The sequence below is a fragment of the Terrapene carolina genome, unplaced genomic scaffold (assembly GCF_002925995.2).
Source record: "Terrapene carolina triunguis isolate 2854851 unplaced genomic scaffold, T_m_triunguis-2.0 Scaffold96, whole genome shotgun sequence".
In the NCBI taxonomy this organism is placed as follows: domain Eukaryota; kingdom Metazoa; phylum Chordata; order Testudines; family Emydidae; genus Terrapene; species Terrapene triunguis.
Genome location: NW_020664447.1, coordinates 33,213,886 through 33,230,910, shown reverse-complemented (window position 1 = coordinate 33,230,910; position 17,025 = coordinate 33,213,886). Strand labels below are relative to the sequence as shown.

The 17,025-nt window shown below is 37.9% G+C and overlaps 1 protein-coding gene across 12 annotated transcripts in view; it reads right to left on the bottom strand.

Annotated features, from left to right (window-relative positions):
• The window catches only part of GPHN (gephyrin), a 662,403-nt gene that overhangs the window by 129,059 nt on the left and 516,319 nt on the right, over window positions 1–17,025 (bottom strand). The gene's annotated exons all lie outside the window — the stretch shown is intronic.

Sequence of the window (17,025 nt, the reverse complement as noted above, 5' to 3'; positions counted from 1 at the left end):
CCTTAGAGACTAACACATTTATTAGAGTATAAGCTTTCGTGGGCTACAGCCCACCGAAGAAGTGGGCTGTAGCCCACGAAAGCTTATGCTCTAATAAATTTGTTAGTCTCTAAGGTGCCACAAGTACTACTGTTCTTTTTATAAATGCAGGTGTTTTTTAAAATGAATTTTATGGTCCATACCAAATAGATTGCACAAAATCTGTAATGTCAGCAATAATACAATCATTTTCTCTTTCAATTTAACATAGGAGAATTTAGATAAATATCCATGCATGAGATAAAGTCAATGACCTATTTTGCAATATAGCTAGTTCTTATATCAAGAAAGGCTCTCTATTTGGGTAAGCTGAAGTGAATTCCACATGTAGGATTTTCCCTGAGACTATTGATCCTAACAGGGAAGTGAAGGTGATAGTGTTAAGCTGTTCTAGTCACTGTTCTAGTCTGTACATTCTCATGGGTAGGCTGACTGGATCCCAGGTGTGTCACAAACTTTTGCATTTTAGCACACCATGAAGGGAAACACAAACTTGCCTACAGGTTGCAACTTTGATTTACTTTTTCTCTTAAGCTTCCAAAATAAAACAGGTGATTTCAACAGCAAAATAAAACATGAACCAACCAAAGAAAAAAGAATCAAGGAAAATATAATGATAAAAATGTAAAACACTATAAAGGGAAACTGTCAAGTAGTTGAGACCCAAACTTGACCTACTGTTTGAAACTGAAAGAGAAATTCCTATGAATTCTAATTTTACTTAAAAATACTCTATTCTATCAAAAGGTATTTAAAAAACAAACCAATGAAACAAGAACAGCGAGCATTCACATAATTTCATGCATAACATGTAGTCTTCTTTTGAACTCACACCCCTCATTGTTGAGTCACTGAGGCCACAGGTGTGTAAAAACAGGTGTCATTCTTATTTGCCCTTTTGCAAGTTGAAGATGTTGTCAAAGGACAAAATTAGCATGTACATTACATTACACTGAGCTCAAAAACAAAGGGAAAAAAAGCAATATTCAGCCAAATGAAAGAAGCACTAGCTTGGAGAAAATAAATGTTATTTTCAAGCTTTGAAGAGCATTTTTACAAAGAGTAAGTATTCACAGGGCACTCTGGGTGGGCAATGCTGATTTAATGTAACATGTCCAATGATGGATTAGTAGTTCTGTGATGGGGCTTAATCCCCATCACCTGTAAGGCAACAGAAGGAACCTGATTAGTTATGCTCTACACCTGGGAGATTAACTAATTGCCTCTTGGCTAGAAGAGGTGGAGCTAGGCTGAATAAGAAGCTGAGGGAACTCAGATAAGGGGAGATCTAGAAGAGAGGAACTAGGGGAAGTACCCTATCCCTTGGAAGGTCCCGGAGGCAGGTCTGCTGGTTTGGGACTGGCTCTGGCCAGGATTCAGCACTACAGAGTAGGCTTATCTCCTATGGGGAACCCTAAAGTGGAGATGAGCCCCAAGCTAGGATCTGTGAGGACTAGAGAATGAGGCAGGAGGCTGTGAAGGGTGGAAAGCCAGTTTAAGTGGTACTTAGATTCCCAGCAGGAAAATCCTGGGATGTCAGTATCCTGACAAGGGGAGTATCTTAGAGGCAAGGATGTGCATCTACAAGCTCTAGTCATGTTCACAGAATCATAGGGTTAGAAGGGACCGCAAGAGTCATCTAATCTAATCCCTTCCCAAGATTCAGGATCATGGGTGGCACGTATAAGAGGTTTGGGGAGGCTAAGCATCCCCCAAAAAGATTGGCCATGCAGGAGGGCAAACGCCATGGATGTGGCGTCTGTTATCTCCATTTGGAGGTGTGCCAGCCTGCCGCTTTTAGAGCGCTGGAAGCCAAGCTCCCAAGAAGTGGGTGTGGGGCTACTGGTGCCTGGATTGTGACTCTGCCTGTATTCCACCCCAAGGCCCCACCCCTGCTTGGCCTCTTCCCCCCCCCTCCCTCCAAGGCCCTGCCCTCACTCTGCCTCTTCCCTCTAGACCCCCTCACTGGCTGCTCGCTCCTCTCCACCGGGGGGGAAGAAGCAGAGAGGAGCGGGCGGGAGGCTCGAGGGAGGGGGCAGAGTGGAGACAGGAAGAGGCAGAGTGCGAGCGAGACCTCAGGAGAAAGGCGAAACGTGGGGAGGGGCCATGGTTCATGCACCAGTGGCCCCCGCACTTCTAAGGAGCTTCTGGTGCTTGCGTGTAAGCCTCCTCCAAACAGAAGACTCATGTGCTGCCTATATGCAGGTTGTTAAACATTTAAGACTAGATTCTCCACCCCAACTGAGCTCTGCTTGGGTGCAGCAGAGAAGAGGAACTTCAAAGGAGCTTTTGTCTCATTGATCCTGGGCCACTTAGCGCAGGCATATGATAGAGCTTCTGAAGAGCATTGGACTGGTGTATGGTCCCTCAGTGCTCTTACAGCAACGGAGGATCAGGTGTAGCACTGTTCTGCCATGCCACTGAAACACTCCTTCCCTCCCCCATTGCCAACATGGAGGGGCAGTTGGCAAAGGAGGTGGCTACACTACCAGCTTTCTGCCAGAGAAGAGCTCATGTGGGCACACGGAATCCTCCGCTGGCTATAAAGACTGAAAAGTTAAAAGCAAATAAATGTATAAAGAAAAACCACTAAAATGAATTACTGCCCTTTTACATGTGACTAATTTTTTGTTTGCACTTTTCCTTTCATCACAGTCAAAGTAATTTCTGTTTGCTTAAAGATTTATTATGTGCCAATCACCATGACAAGTTGGCATGTTACATTGTTTAAAAACAATGCATTAATCAAGACAGTCCGCAACAAAGTGCAAAAATTGTCATTCTTTGATAAAATCCCACCCAAGATAGAAACATATAATTTCCTCATTACACATGAAAGCAAAAGACCATGCACATTTTACATTACAGACCCGGTGGAATACTGGGAATGAAGTCCTATTTTCCCATTAGATAGTTTACTGGTCTTCAAAAAGAGCACTAAAAACATATCTACGGTAACATGCAATTCAACTTTTAGATTTTATTTTTTTAATAGCTATTAATTTAGTCTTTGCCTTTACATTTAAAAATATTTTCATGATTTCAAAAGCTAATGATTTCATAGATCATACATTTCCTGACAACTAATAACTAGATGAGGCCTCAACTCCTGCAGTCACCCATTAATTGCCCTAACAATTATCCATATACATTGCTTCTAATATCTGGCAAACACTCATTGAAAAATTCTACATAATTATAATATCAAAAGGAACCACCACTGACATTAATTTGCCCCCTTGTTGGCAGTATCCCAGAGAGGGCAAGGACTAAATGAGCTATGATGATGAACTCACCCTTAATTTCTAGATATGGTTTCTTTAGGTCATACCCAAAGCATATTGACATGTAGGGACAAGATACAAGAAACTTGCACTATACTGCTCATGCTGTATCTTCTGTTGATAAACAAAGGACATTAATGTTGTAGTAGTATCCAGGGCTGTTAATCTGGCACCCTTAATTGGTGTTAAAAATTCACTTGAAAGCCATTTTGCCCAGGAGAAACAGCAAATACCATCGAATATATTGCTCTAGGGGAATGTAGGGGTAAATTTTCACAGGGCAGAGGCCCAGCCTCCTTTTTTTGTGGGGACCACTGGAGCCTGTAATCAGAGATGCAAGTACAATCACTTATGCCCACAATTCAACAAAAGGTGAAGAATGTGGGTACAAATTTTGCAACCGCAGACTGTGCCTGCAAAAACTGAGGTCACCCTTTTGATAATTTGCCCCATAGTTATATGAGCAGTTCCTTATTACCCTGTCAATCTTTTGTCTTCAGGCATTTCTCCTCTGGGAAGAGGATGTGCTCACTCCATTCAGAAGCAAATGTGCTAACTGTGTAGTCTCTACTGACATGCAGAGACTAGCACAATCACTGTATTAATGACAGAATCAATGCCCGTCTCCTACCATAAATTAAAAACATTTATGATAAAATGATGGTGTTCAAAGATCAAAAATATATCTCCTGCTCTATAGATATTTCATTTGTCCACTCATAGAGCAAGATTAGCAGAGTCTGTTTACCATGTCTGGATACAACTTCCCAAGTTTTCAGTCACAGGAACATGTTACTTTATGGCAGCAGAACACTGGTTCATCGATTTCAATATCCTGCTTTAGAAACAGGCCAATATCTGATACTTCAGAGGAAAAGGAAAAAACCATAATGTGTCTAGCCAGCTGTACAATGCCATATTTGTAGGAGAAACATTCACTCCTACGCCAGCTTAGTTCTAAAACGTGAGATTCAATTATTCACAACTTGGCACATATAATTATAAATGTAATTAAGGGCTATAACTTTATCCAGCCCTTTTAAAAAGCCCCACACTGTATTTGACTGAATGACATTCTGACACAGGAATTCCATAGATTGATTGCATATTCTATAAAATAGTTCTTTTTCATTCTGATAATTATAATATCAAAAGGAACCACCACTAATTAAGAGCTAATCTTACTAGCTCTTAATTCCATCAAATAGCCCCTTTGTTCTTGTTTTGTCAAATAAGGATAACCTATAGTATTTTACTATAAAGGATAAGTAGACAACCAAATCTAATTAATCAGTTCCACAATCAATATATATTCCATAACTAGCCTTGTCTTGGGGAGAGGAAGAGCTATACATACCCTTACTGCAGATTTCCCATAACACAGATAATCTTGTCTCTCATCTATGGGACATACCTAACAATACAGAGGACACGTAAGAACAACTGTGCACACTTTAGTGCCTCCCTCTTTGTAACTAGTTTTTCATGCTCCACTGTTTTTGGAAACTGGGGGATGACATTATGATGAATATTTGATTGCTGCTACACTTTCAACAAACATATTGAAAGACTTCCTTCATTACTTTTAGCACACATAGCACATGCAGAAGCGAGAGCAAGAGCAAGAGAGAATGACAGTGATAGTAAAATGGCTGAGATACAAAGAAAGATAAAATAATGGGGCCATTGAAAAACTAAGTGTTGTTTTATTAATTTAGCAGGCTTAGTTTTATACTTTGGGTACAGTATTTTTAAGGCACAAAACTAAAGGCCAAGTACTTTTAAACATGTAAGTGCAGCCAATCTGGTCTAACTCTTGAAGTGAATAATTATTACTATTTTAAAAAATAAAATGTTGCTTGTTACATTTTGTAATGACTGTCTAATGAGTCAATGACAGGCACAGTTATACTGGATAACTACTGAGTCAGCACCATTGTTAGCTAATATAGTTTCATCTTTCATACCTAACCAACAAAAAACCCCCAGTTAACATTAATAAGAGTTAAAGGCATGAAGCTTGAGATTTTCACCAATGGGGAAAAACTTTAACAGCAACAAATAAAACATACATTTACATAGTTTGTCATAATATAGTCTTAGAGCATTAAAACTCCACTTCTCCTAAAAGAAGGAAATCTCTTTTTTCAAGGAACTAGAGAAAAGAAAAGTCCCACTAGATAATGTGTAAGTGTACCATCGCCCTATAATGTCCAGAGACTAACAGACTCTAAAAACCTAGAAATGGCTAAGAGTAAATAGATATTCTGATGAACTGTTCTATCCATCAGTATGCAACACATTCTTAGGTTGGCCATGCTTATAGACACTCAGAGGCAAGTCACTGGTGAATAGTTTTTGGCACTGAGGAACTGTGTCACATGTTCAGTTTTCCACCTGCATCTGGCAGAAGCAGCTTGCTGAGCTGTCTTCACTTAGGAAAGGCCACAGACTCTGAGATTTGCAAGCGATGTTCCTCACTTGTCTTTTTTTCTCTCTCCCTCCCTCCTGCGAGACCCTTAACTGACACACCTCAGAGTGGTAGGAATAGGCAAATGCAACTAATCCTCTATACACCAGTGCCCATCTTCTCCAGCTGTGAGGGACTGGCTCGCCCTGAACCACCAAGCGGGACAGACCTATCCTGGCCCCTTTTAGGAAGCAGTGTAGTGCATTTTATGAGACAAAGGAACAAACACCTTCAACGTGATCTCTGGGGAGAAAGGCGTTTCAGACAGCTCTTTGTATCTTCTACTGGGTGGAGAAGCAAAGCCTAACAGTCTCAGTCTCCTGTATACAGGGAAAACTTAACATCCAGGACACCTGGCTGAATCACAAGGGTTTTTTTTTCAGCAGAGCGGGAACTGAACAATACTGTATTTCCGTGAGTCTCCTAGAGTGGCGGATTCTGTATATTGACTTATTTGTAACAAAAAGTTGGCTTCCCTCTGCTCCAGATATTGGGAGATAAGTATATGTATTCGAATTCAGCTTCAGACCTTTTTCTGTCTTAGCTTGGGTGGTCAAGAAAATCAAAGTAGATGGGGCATATTCCTAATGGCCTGGTATTGGCCTTGCAGGCGCTGCTTCTCCCATCTGTGGGAAAATCAGTTGTCCCTCCCTCTCAGTTATTTCTCATCAAAGATTTTGTAATGTATGTAAAATTCATTCTGTTGCCAAGACATGGACAAGATCAAACTGGTGGTCTGTAACTTGAAAGGCTGGACCAATGAGATTTGGGTTACTCTGATCAATTAGTAGGTATCTTGCTTCAGTCCACTAACAATGCCACTTCTGTCATATTTTAATGTTATAGTGTCCTTGATCATGATCTCACCTTTAAGTTTACATTAGTATAAACTGATCTTTCTATTAGATGGATTCAGTAAAGGATCCATATGGCTAAGTTGGGAGTCATTGGGTATCCTCTGGGAGAGTCTCGTATTGCACCATGATATTTAAAGAAAGCAATGGCAAATTTTCTTCTTCTAATCAAAACACCTGTTTCCAGATATAAGCTGAATTTAGTAATGAGACAATTGATAGAGCAAAAACTACGCTACTACTTCATTGTTATCCTGCTGAATAGAGAGTAACTTTACCTCTGCAAAAATAACAGTAAACTGAACGCCTTGGATATCAAGAAATCATTTGTGCAGTGTTTTCTTTGAGTGGACCTACAAACTACATTCTGATTTTACACCCCACATATGCTTCTCCTTAACTCAAATTATTATTCCTGCTCATTCTGCCCCAACCCTTCTCACCCTTAGGAAGTAAAGTGGCATTAGTTGGGTGTCTATTTGGCTATAAAATTTTATTTAACAAATCAGATTTTCATCACACAAAAGGAGGGATGGCTTGTCCAGAAGTTAGTTTGTTAGCCTGGGACATGTGAGATGCAGGTTCATTTCCCTGTTCCATCACACACTTCCTGTGTTATCTTGGGAAAACCACAGTTTCTCTGTGCCTTAGTTATCCAGGAGTATAATCGTATTTCCTTAACCCCCAAGGGTATTGTGAGAATAAGTATATTAAAGGACGTGAGCATGAAGAGACTATAACAAAGAGGCCATAAAATACCTAATATAGATAGCATGTGCTTGTAAGAACAAAGATCTTACTGCCTTTGAAGCAACTATCTCCTGGTGGATACAGGCAGCAATTCCTGAATCATATACAAAGACTGGTAAATTACCTTCTTCTGCCTTAAGAGCTTTCTGTAAGATCATTTTCCACCTCATGAGCACAGAGTAACAGAACATCTTTTGAGAAGATTGGTGCCATTTGCCTAAGATGATACCTTTGGGTTTTGCAGTTTTATATCCTCCCTTGATTTCTATGTTCTCTAATTTTCCCTCCCTTCCTCCCTCTTTTCTCTCTCTCTTTGTGTGCGTGTGTATTTCACAAGATTTTAAGTGTTGGGAGTTGTCTCCGGGTCTTGTGGCTCAGTTCCTGAGCATATATGAAGGGAAATTAGGTGCCAATACTTCAGACCTGACAGCTACCATGGTGAGTGACTATTAACATGGTCATCCCAATAGTCCCTTCTAGACTGACAAATTACTGATTACGAGAAAACTAGATTGTAAGCAGTTTGGGGCAAGGACTGTTATTTATCATATGTTTGTACAGTGCTTTGAGCTACAGTGTCTCAACCTGGTTGAGGCCTCGAGGTGCTAATGAAATAAAAATGGTCAAAAGTAACTATTCTCTTTTAGTTCAAATGGTAGAGGGCTTTGTTTCTGGGGTTAAAGATCTCACTTTCTATGTATGGTTGAGCTGATAAACGTGATGTCAGTACATACTGAACCATAGCATTCATTTATCAGTATATTATAGAGTCTGGTTTAATCCTAGGATGATGTCCCAGTGGATTAAGCTAGTGACTAAGGCTTTTGTACTGTAATGAGCTTTATGTGGGCACAATGGTCCACTCATGTGGAGCTCACAGAACTATTGGGGCCTGTGCTTCTACTAATTATGGTTTTACAACATGAGATAGAGCTAATTCTCTTCTTAGGAATTCTCAAAGGCTCTTTGTAAAATATATAATGATGGCTGCTTTGGCTCTACATTAACTCAATATGGTGTACAAGATCAAGTCTATCTCCCTGGTCTTCATTAACTTCCTTAATTTACGGTAAGAATTTGTCAGCTTCCCTTGCGTACACTTTACCTCACTGCCACCCCAAAAAGAGTGTGAAGTAAAAGGAGCCAATTTTATATCATCACTTTTCTGACTGTAACTTCAATTTAAATTTTCCTTTTCAGGTTTTACTAAATTGATATGATCCCTTTAACATATACAAGCTTTACCCTGAAGCAGATGTGAAAAGTAGTTAAAAATAAAGTGTGTTTTGGGGATAAGATGACCTCAGCCAGTCTTTGGGGAAATACGCAGGGCTCTTTTAATGTAAAGATAAACATAAACATTTTTTTTTTAAAATGCATTTCATTAGAGGAACCCAACTCATGACTGTGCATTACTGGACATTTCTTGTTGGGGAAAACTTGTTTAACTGATAGAAAACAGAAAAATTAACTGTATAAGGAGCAAGGAAAGAGATATGTTTAATGAAACAGTCAGTGGTTGTGACACCTGCTTGCGAAAATCTCAGGAAAAGATAAAGACTGCAATGTAGTGTAACTGTACATTTTAGCCTCCATTAGTAGCAATGAACTTTAGAAATCCATAAAGTAATTCATATGTAAAGAGGCAATTATTAATCAGAGTGCAACAGCCATTTCTGAATAGCCTTTCAATTACTGAACTTTCAGCTATACTACTGAGCACAAGATAAAATGGTTAGAAAGGCTGACAAAAGTGTCTTGCAGTCTGGGCATTTCTGTGTCCATCATGTGAACAGTCTCATTATAAATTAATGGGTAATTAAAGAAGTTTTCTTTATATAAGCTTAGATCATATGTAAGTAATAGTTGCTTGGTGGCACTTTACACCATGATGGTCCCAGACTGACATGGTGATACTGAAACCATACTAGACATGGTTGCAGAGTGAGCATGCAGACTCTATCCCCAAAGTGTTTTCTCATGTGCATAGTACAAGGCAAAATAAATTAAAATAAAAAACCCCCTCAAACAAGGGTGATGGGTGAGCATGTTGACTGCGTGATAAAACGCGTGAAAAGTATACCTCAGAAACACTATAGGTGGATGAGCACGAAGGGAGCCGAGCCTGGTTGTGCAGCGGGGAAAAGAAAACATTGTTAAAAAGGAAATGGTGGCACAGTAAGGGTCTCAGAAGGTTTCTGTATAGGTGGTTCCAGCACTGAGACATTAGCAGGGGGTTCATTTAGTTTCTGAGACCAGAGACTTCTGTGTATGAATATCCCAAAATTTAGTCATTTAAGGTGGAAGCTTCTTTAAAAATATTGTAAAATAATGGTTATAAACTAACAGTGAATTTGAAGTAAGGATTCAATCTTTCCTCCCCCAGAGAGGTGGTAATGTGATAAGAATACCCTCATTAGGATATTCTGGAATGAGATTTTCCAAATATCTCTCATTTAATCCTATAGGTTTTATTCTAGCTCTGCAAAGCTCACAATGTGGAACACATTAGAGACTCTCTCCTTTACTGTATAGCCTACTGATGTCATTTGGGTAGGTGCACAGTGCCAGTTTTTTGATACCATCTACTCCTCCAAAGAATGGGAGATCATTACCATTCGCAAAAGCTATGTCAGTAAAAATAAAATGCAGAAAGAGTCTCAGTTTATTCATAGGAAACGTGGTTTTCCCAGTAATTTGAATCTCAACCCCCCTTCCCAGATGGTAAGTATTTCATTTTTCAAAAACAGCATAAGAATTCCAAGGGCTACATTCTGTTCTTCCTTACACACTACGTCTTTGGTCATCAGTTAATTTGAATTTCAAGAAGTGTTGCAATGTAGTTTTCGCGTCAAGTTATGCCAAGAACTGGATGTAAAGATCCAAAACAGTCAAATAAATAAAAAAAATCAAAGAAAGAAGAGAAGGTGGCTTCTACAAGTGAGTTAAAAATATCCTGTTTTGACTTTTATGAAAACCTGGATAAATGAGTGGCCTGCTTTTCAGAAGAGCAGAGCATCCAAAACGTCAATTGATTTCAGTAGAATCAGTAAGTGTTTAGCACCTGTTAAAAATCAGACCAGATACATTAAAGATGAGAGCTTCTGTGTATGCTACTTGTCCTCATGGAGCACTTGCTGACTTAGGTAGCTTGATGGAATGAACTGGGAATACAACTCCAATGTGTAAGTAACATGTTGGCTTTCTTCAATATTAGCCATGTAGATCTCATGATTCCATCTACTTTTTTCTTCATCAAAATTATAAAATATCCAATTCCAGAAAAATTCCACCCTTCATGCTTAGCCATGTTCCCTTATGCCTTGATTACAGAATTCTACAGAGCTGCTCATGCATCACTAGAAATATTTAAAAATTCTATCCAAAAACAATTTTGCTCCTCTCTAGCATTCTGCATATCATGTATTTCCCTTGCTCTTCCTACATTCTATTACTAAGGAAATCTGTATGGATAAGGAATATTTTAAGTGTGCATGTCTGCCTGACACTTATTACCTCCACCTGATGTAATAATTCTTTATGACAACATGGAGCAGCAGGTTGTTTTGGAAAATGATTATGTCACAAAAAGAAAATAATGACTTCAGATGAATACAAACAGCAGAAGATGCACCCTGAAGAAGCAAAACATTATTTTCCTACATCCTCTTTTTGCTAAAGAATTAGTCAAGAAACAAGTAAAAATAGGATACAAAGCAAGATTGTTTCTAAAAGGATTATTTTTCAAAGTTTTCCAAGAGAGGTTGGGTGTCTTTTCATTTAATTATACAGCATGGTATTTTGTTATTCATACAGATTTCAATATATATTTTCCAGTCATAGTTTCCATATTTTGTTTTTGGAGGGTAGGAGAAAGAAGATCCATTAGCTTCAGCTTAGTAAGTGAAGATCCAGAGAACGCAGCATTAAAAAGTAACTTCATAGCAGCGGCTTTTCAAACATCAGAAATTAAATAAACAGGAATAGCAGAATGAGGGGTTTTCAAAATTTACTCATCAGGGCTGGAAAAGATCTCCTGGGTCATCCTATCTACTCTATTCCCCATACTACTGCAGGAGTTATAGTTGCATAGAGTCCAAGGCCAGAAGGGACCATTGTGATCATTTAGTCTGATTTCCTGTATAACACAGGCCATAGAAATTCCCCTCTTATCTCTATACTAAACCAGTGTGTGCTTTATTTAGTCTCTTCTTAAACATCTCTTGTGAGGTGGCCTCCCTTGTCAAATTATCCTATGGCTTAATTGTCCTCACAGATAATTTTTCATCAATATATAATTTAAATTTATGCCTTAGCTTCAGGCTCTTATTCCTCCTGACATTTAATCATATTAAAGCATTCCTTATTCTTGTGTTATAACTTTTAAAATATTTACAGGCAGCCAGTAATATTCCCTGTTCTAAAATGTATATGTTAACTTCCCTTAATCTCATTTTATGCACAATTTTTTCATCATTTTATTCAACCATGTTTAGACTCCCTGTGTCATTTTCTTACAATGATGAGCTCTAAATTGTACATAGTGCTCCAAGTGTGGCCTTACCATGGCTCTCACATTCTCCATATACACATTCCAGTATAACTTCTGCTTTTCTTTGGAACAGGATCACACTGTGAGCTCATGTTTAATTTGCTGCACATTGATAAACTTCTGGATCTTTTCTGCATCACTGCTCTCTGACTAACCACATCCCATTCTGAACTTATGACTTGTACTAGTATTCCCTTAGGGCATTACTCTGCATTATCTAAATGATATTTCAACCCATTTCTCCATTTTTCTTTAAACTCTCTTGATCATTCAGTAATTTCTCTCTAAAATCAATAGTGCTTCCAATCCCCTCCTAATTTGGTGTCATCTGTAAATTTGAATGATGGACCTTTATGCATCTCCTTCCGGTTAAAGGGAGGAACTCTCCTCATTTCACATGACACCAAGCAGTCCCTGCACATTACTTGAGGTGAAGCTACCCAGGGTGTACTAAGAATTGAGCTTTGTTATATCACAGACACTCAAATAAGGGGCTAAACCCTCAGTTGCTGAAAACTGGCATAGTTTCAGACTTTAAGCTGTGCCCACTTACAGCAGTTAAGAACATGACTCAATGGCTGCATTAGTAACTTGCCATGAGCCTGATGCATAATATACATATTGCATCTGCTCTAGTCTTTATTAATAAGACACAGTCAAAAGGGACTGAATGACCCATAAATGTAATCCTTCATCAGAATCAAAGAAGGCAGCTTACTCAGATCAAGATGAAACACTGCATGTTGGGCCCCAAGCCCTCATGGGCTACCATTCTATAGGAAAGATTTTGAAAGCAGTCCAGGCTTCATTATAGAGCATCCATGGGCGATATTTGGCCTCCATGCTGCATTTAGGCAACTCCTACCTTGATACTAAAAAAGGGAATCTTTGATATGAAATCCATGTTTGTCTAACCTGCACACAGAGGCTGATGGACACATTGTTTCAGGAAATTGTGTATGCAGAATTTCCATGTATTTTCAGATTTAGTATCTCCTTACAGAATTTAAATGTTGTCAGTATTTTTCTGAGGAATTTAAGCAAATTAAAATAAAATTCTAGCCTGTTTTACAAAGAAAACCTAAATACAAATTGATGCAGTGCTCTGTCTGAGTCTGCATGAATTGTCTGAGCCACCTCAGGCTATCAATTCTGAAAATTAATTTTGAGCTTTAAAATAACACTGCTGTTAACTATTTCACTGTCGATCATTTGAGCAGCCAATGTGCTTTTATCCAGTGTAGCTGGATTCATCTGAAAGAACAAAAATAAGGCTGAAAATTTCAAAGTTGGAAATTACTAACTGTTCTATGAAATATTTAATTTTATTTAAAGAGAAGAGAGAGGATCTAAAGGTAACTGGAATATCTCCAGATGAAGAGAAATAGGAAGATATCTGATGGATGATCTCAAGGGGGAAAAGAAAGATCTCAGTTCAGGATAACTTTTTTTTTAAAGAAAAAGGTATGACTGATTATATAAAACGTCATTTTTAAATTAAAACTAACCAATAAATATACAAATGTGTTTAATTTGCTAGTATTTGCATATATGTTTTGAGTTGATATGCTTTAAAAATATCTGGCAGATTTCCCAACAATTTCAGCAGAATCTGGAGGAAAAAATTCCACAGAATCTGGCAAAATTTACTACAGATTTCCAGTGGATCTATCAATGTGAAAGACATGTATTTGAAAATCATTATTAATCAAAGGTTCCACCTTAATAGAGTACAGAACTGTGCAATAGCAAGGCCTCTTAGTGAGAAATTAATGCTAACAGCTACTACCTATTCCCTGTCCCATACCAGTCAATACATTTGCTGCATCATAGTCATGTGAGCAACTTTTATTTAAATCCCTTTCCAAAAACAGTGTGGAAAATATGAAAATTAATTTGAAAGTGCACTTATAAACTATTCCCTCACAATTTTATTTTCAGATGCACAGCATTTACTGAAGGTTTATGCCACTATTTGGTCTAAGCACTGACACTGGTCTCTTCTCCCTCAGAAAGTTGCCTCATGCAAAGCATCCATTATTATGACACTCATCAGCATATATAATTAAGGTGGGGAAACTGGCTGCAGATTTTGCCTATTTAATATCTTTCTTGCCAATGATCTCAGTCATCTGAGGAAATTTAGGGGCATCTGTGGCATCTACAGTACATATCTGGGATCAGACTTTGCCCTACCTACTCATCTAAAATAATTGCCCTTCAAATGGTACAGGTCATGATGTGACAGGTAATATGGCATGGAAGAAGAGGGCAACTTAATAGTAATCAGTCTCCCAATCTTGAGTTGTCTATTCAATCAATTCTCGAGATATCTAAGGTTACTGCAGACACATATTTTCACTTTGCACTTGTCCTTGTATGACATTTTGTGGGCGGATGTATAGTCAAGTACAACTTTTGATAGTATTAATTTTCAATATGCACTTTTTGCTAGCTATATGTTCACCCACTAATACTGTGGATTTGGGATTGAGAATCCTAAAATAAAAGACTCATCCTCTGCCCTTATAAGACCTAAGAAGTTCAATGTTTTACCAAATTAAAAAAAAAAATCGCATGTGCACAATTAGACTGGCTGCTTAGAAATGTATGCCAGTGAAATGACATGAGATCCAAAGTGCTCATCAAACTGATTTTACAGAAAGCTGCTGCCAACCAGCAGCTCAATATCCTTGCATCTCACTGGCATGAGATTATGAGCTCAGGGACTTGACAATGAGCAGGGATTATCTTTATGTCTGATATTTAGCTGAAAATTGAAATGTTCAGATACACCAAAAGTAATAGGTAAAATGATCAGTCTGAAGCTCTCCCTTCTCTTTCACAGCACCATATTGGATTTTGAATCAAAATGGTGATAACTGTAAAGCCAGCTGCCTCAGTGTATGGGGGAGACAAACCAGGACAAGGATCTACACATGATGTTTTGCGAAGAAGACTCATGCAACTGATCTTTTTGCATAAACAAAGACATAATTTGCTATGCCTATCATGCTCATGTTCTTTTCTCATTTTCATACAATATTGCATGGTGCAATTTGCCTTTCAAATTCTATCATAAAGTCAAGAAGCAGGTCTGAAAATGTCAAGGCGACTTCTCTTTTAGGAATGAGGTACTGTCTGTAATGCTCTACTGGATACTTTGTTGTAGATTTCTTTGGCTCTATGAACACTGAACACTCTTAAAAGGTGTCATGAATTATATGCTGGACACTAATCCTTATTTCATATGATTTTTTGCATTCTGAATGAATTTTTTGTAATTAGAACACAAATATGATAAAAATCTCAGAAGGTGCTGAATGTTTGTTTATTAAAAGGATTCTACTAACTCAAAAGAAGCTGTGAAATTTGATTAGCTGTGCATTCAACATTAAAATTTCTATTTTTTTTCTTTAGATCAAATGTGGGCCCAAGAATCTCAAGGACAGAACTATATCTGAGCCAATGCATCTGGATTACCTTAAACCAGCCCATAGTTTTCAGTTCAACTACAGCTTTTATTAGATATAGGCTGCCCTTCAAACAGGGGATACTGACTGGATTTAATTTAACTATAATGTTCAGGAATGACCTACAAATACAATTTTGATTTTGGAAAGGGAGTTTTTGTAGTTGTTTAATCATTTTCTGCCATTAAAACCCGCCAGAATATGGTCAAAATTAATTAAAAAGGCACTAGGGTTTTCTTTTAAACAAACCCAATAGGTACGTTAGAATTCTCTCATACATTACAATGAAACCCCAGCTAGAAAAGAAAGAAACACGTAGGGAGAAAGAGAGAGAAAGGAAAAAGATGGAGATGAGAGGACAAAACCAATCAGATTTGGTGTTACCAACCAGCGGAAATTTAAAAATAAATAAATCACCGAGTGAAATCGTACATTTACTCGGAGAGAGCATCCTTTGACATTGCCTTCTAGGTGATCTCTGAGCTCCTCCAGCTTTCGATGGAGCTACATGTAAACATCAGAAAATGAATTGAAAAAGCAACCTGTTCTCTTTTCACTTTTTTTCTTTTTTCTTTCTTTCTTTTTATCTTTTTTTTAAAAATAAGATCATAGCATAACACATTTCTCACTGCCTTTGGCAAAACATTTCAAGACGTCAAAGTTCTTTGCACAACAGAAATATACATGCTCAGTAAACTCTGAAGTTGGAAACCAGCTATTTTTCTTGATTAACAATGCTCTTTTTTCAGTATGGGAAAGATAAATACAAGTACATGGACACATCATTCTAAAGATATTTGCTATCAGGAAGATTGTTTACATGTTTTATTTTTGGCAAGGTAGTCTGTTGAAAATTGTCTAATCACAGAAAACTTCTTTGGGGTGAATTTTCAAACTTGGGGATCTCAGGTACAGTGTCCAATTCTATATTTAGATGTTCATATTAGACTCTTGTGCCTAAATTAGCATTTTAGGTAGCTAAGTTCCAATTTGAGCAGTCAGATACAGAACTGGGAACTGTAAATTAGGTGTTTACATTTGAAAATTGAGCCCCCTGTTTTTTTTTAAATTGACACTTGAGCAACACTCATTAAAAAAAAATTGAGTCCCAACCCTAAAAGGCTTTCTTTTAGTCAAATTATACATACACTTACGTTACACATAAGTATATGCATTAAGCATATACAGTTATAATGCAGGGTTCCACTCAAAAGCAGAAATCAGAGGTAATTATATACATATACAAGTCCCACAACACAGTGGAAACAGTGTTGCTCTCATTTTTTTCCTTCTGTGAATTCATACTGCGTTGCATTGTCTACAGCTGAAACAACAGTGCATCATTAATGTAGTGTTTCCCTCATTTGCACTGTAACTGTAACCTCCTCCCAAAACTAAAGAAGAAACACTAAAACCTCACAGAGATTGACAATGAGGAATGCTACAGATGCCTCTAGGTATCACTGGCATTAACAAATAGAAACTGGTTTCTTTTTCTACACTGAAATCAATTTAAATGGTGTCATTACCGGAAATAGATGCATAATTAAACTTTTCCTTCCCTCTCTTTATGCTCAGTGAAATAACATTTTCACAATGAGCA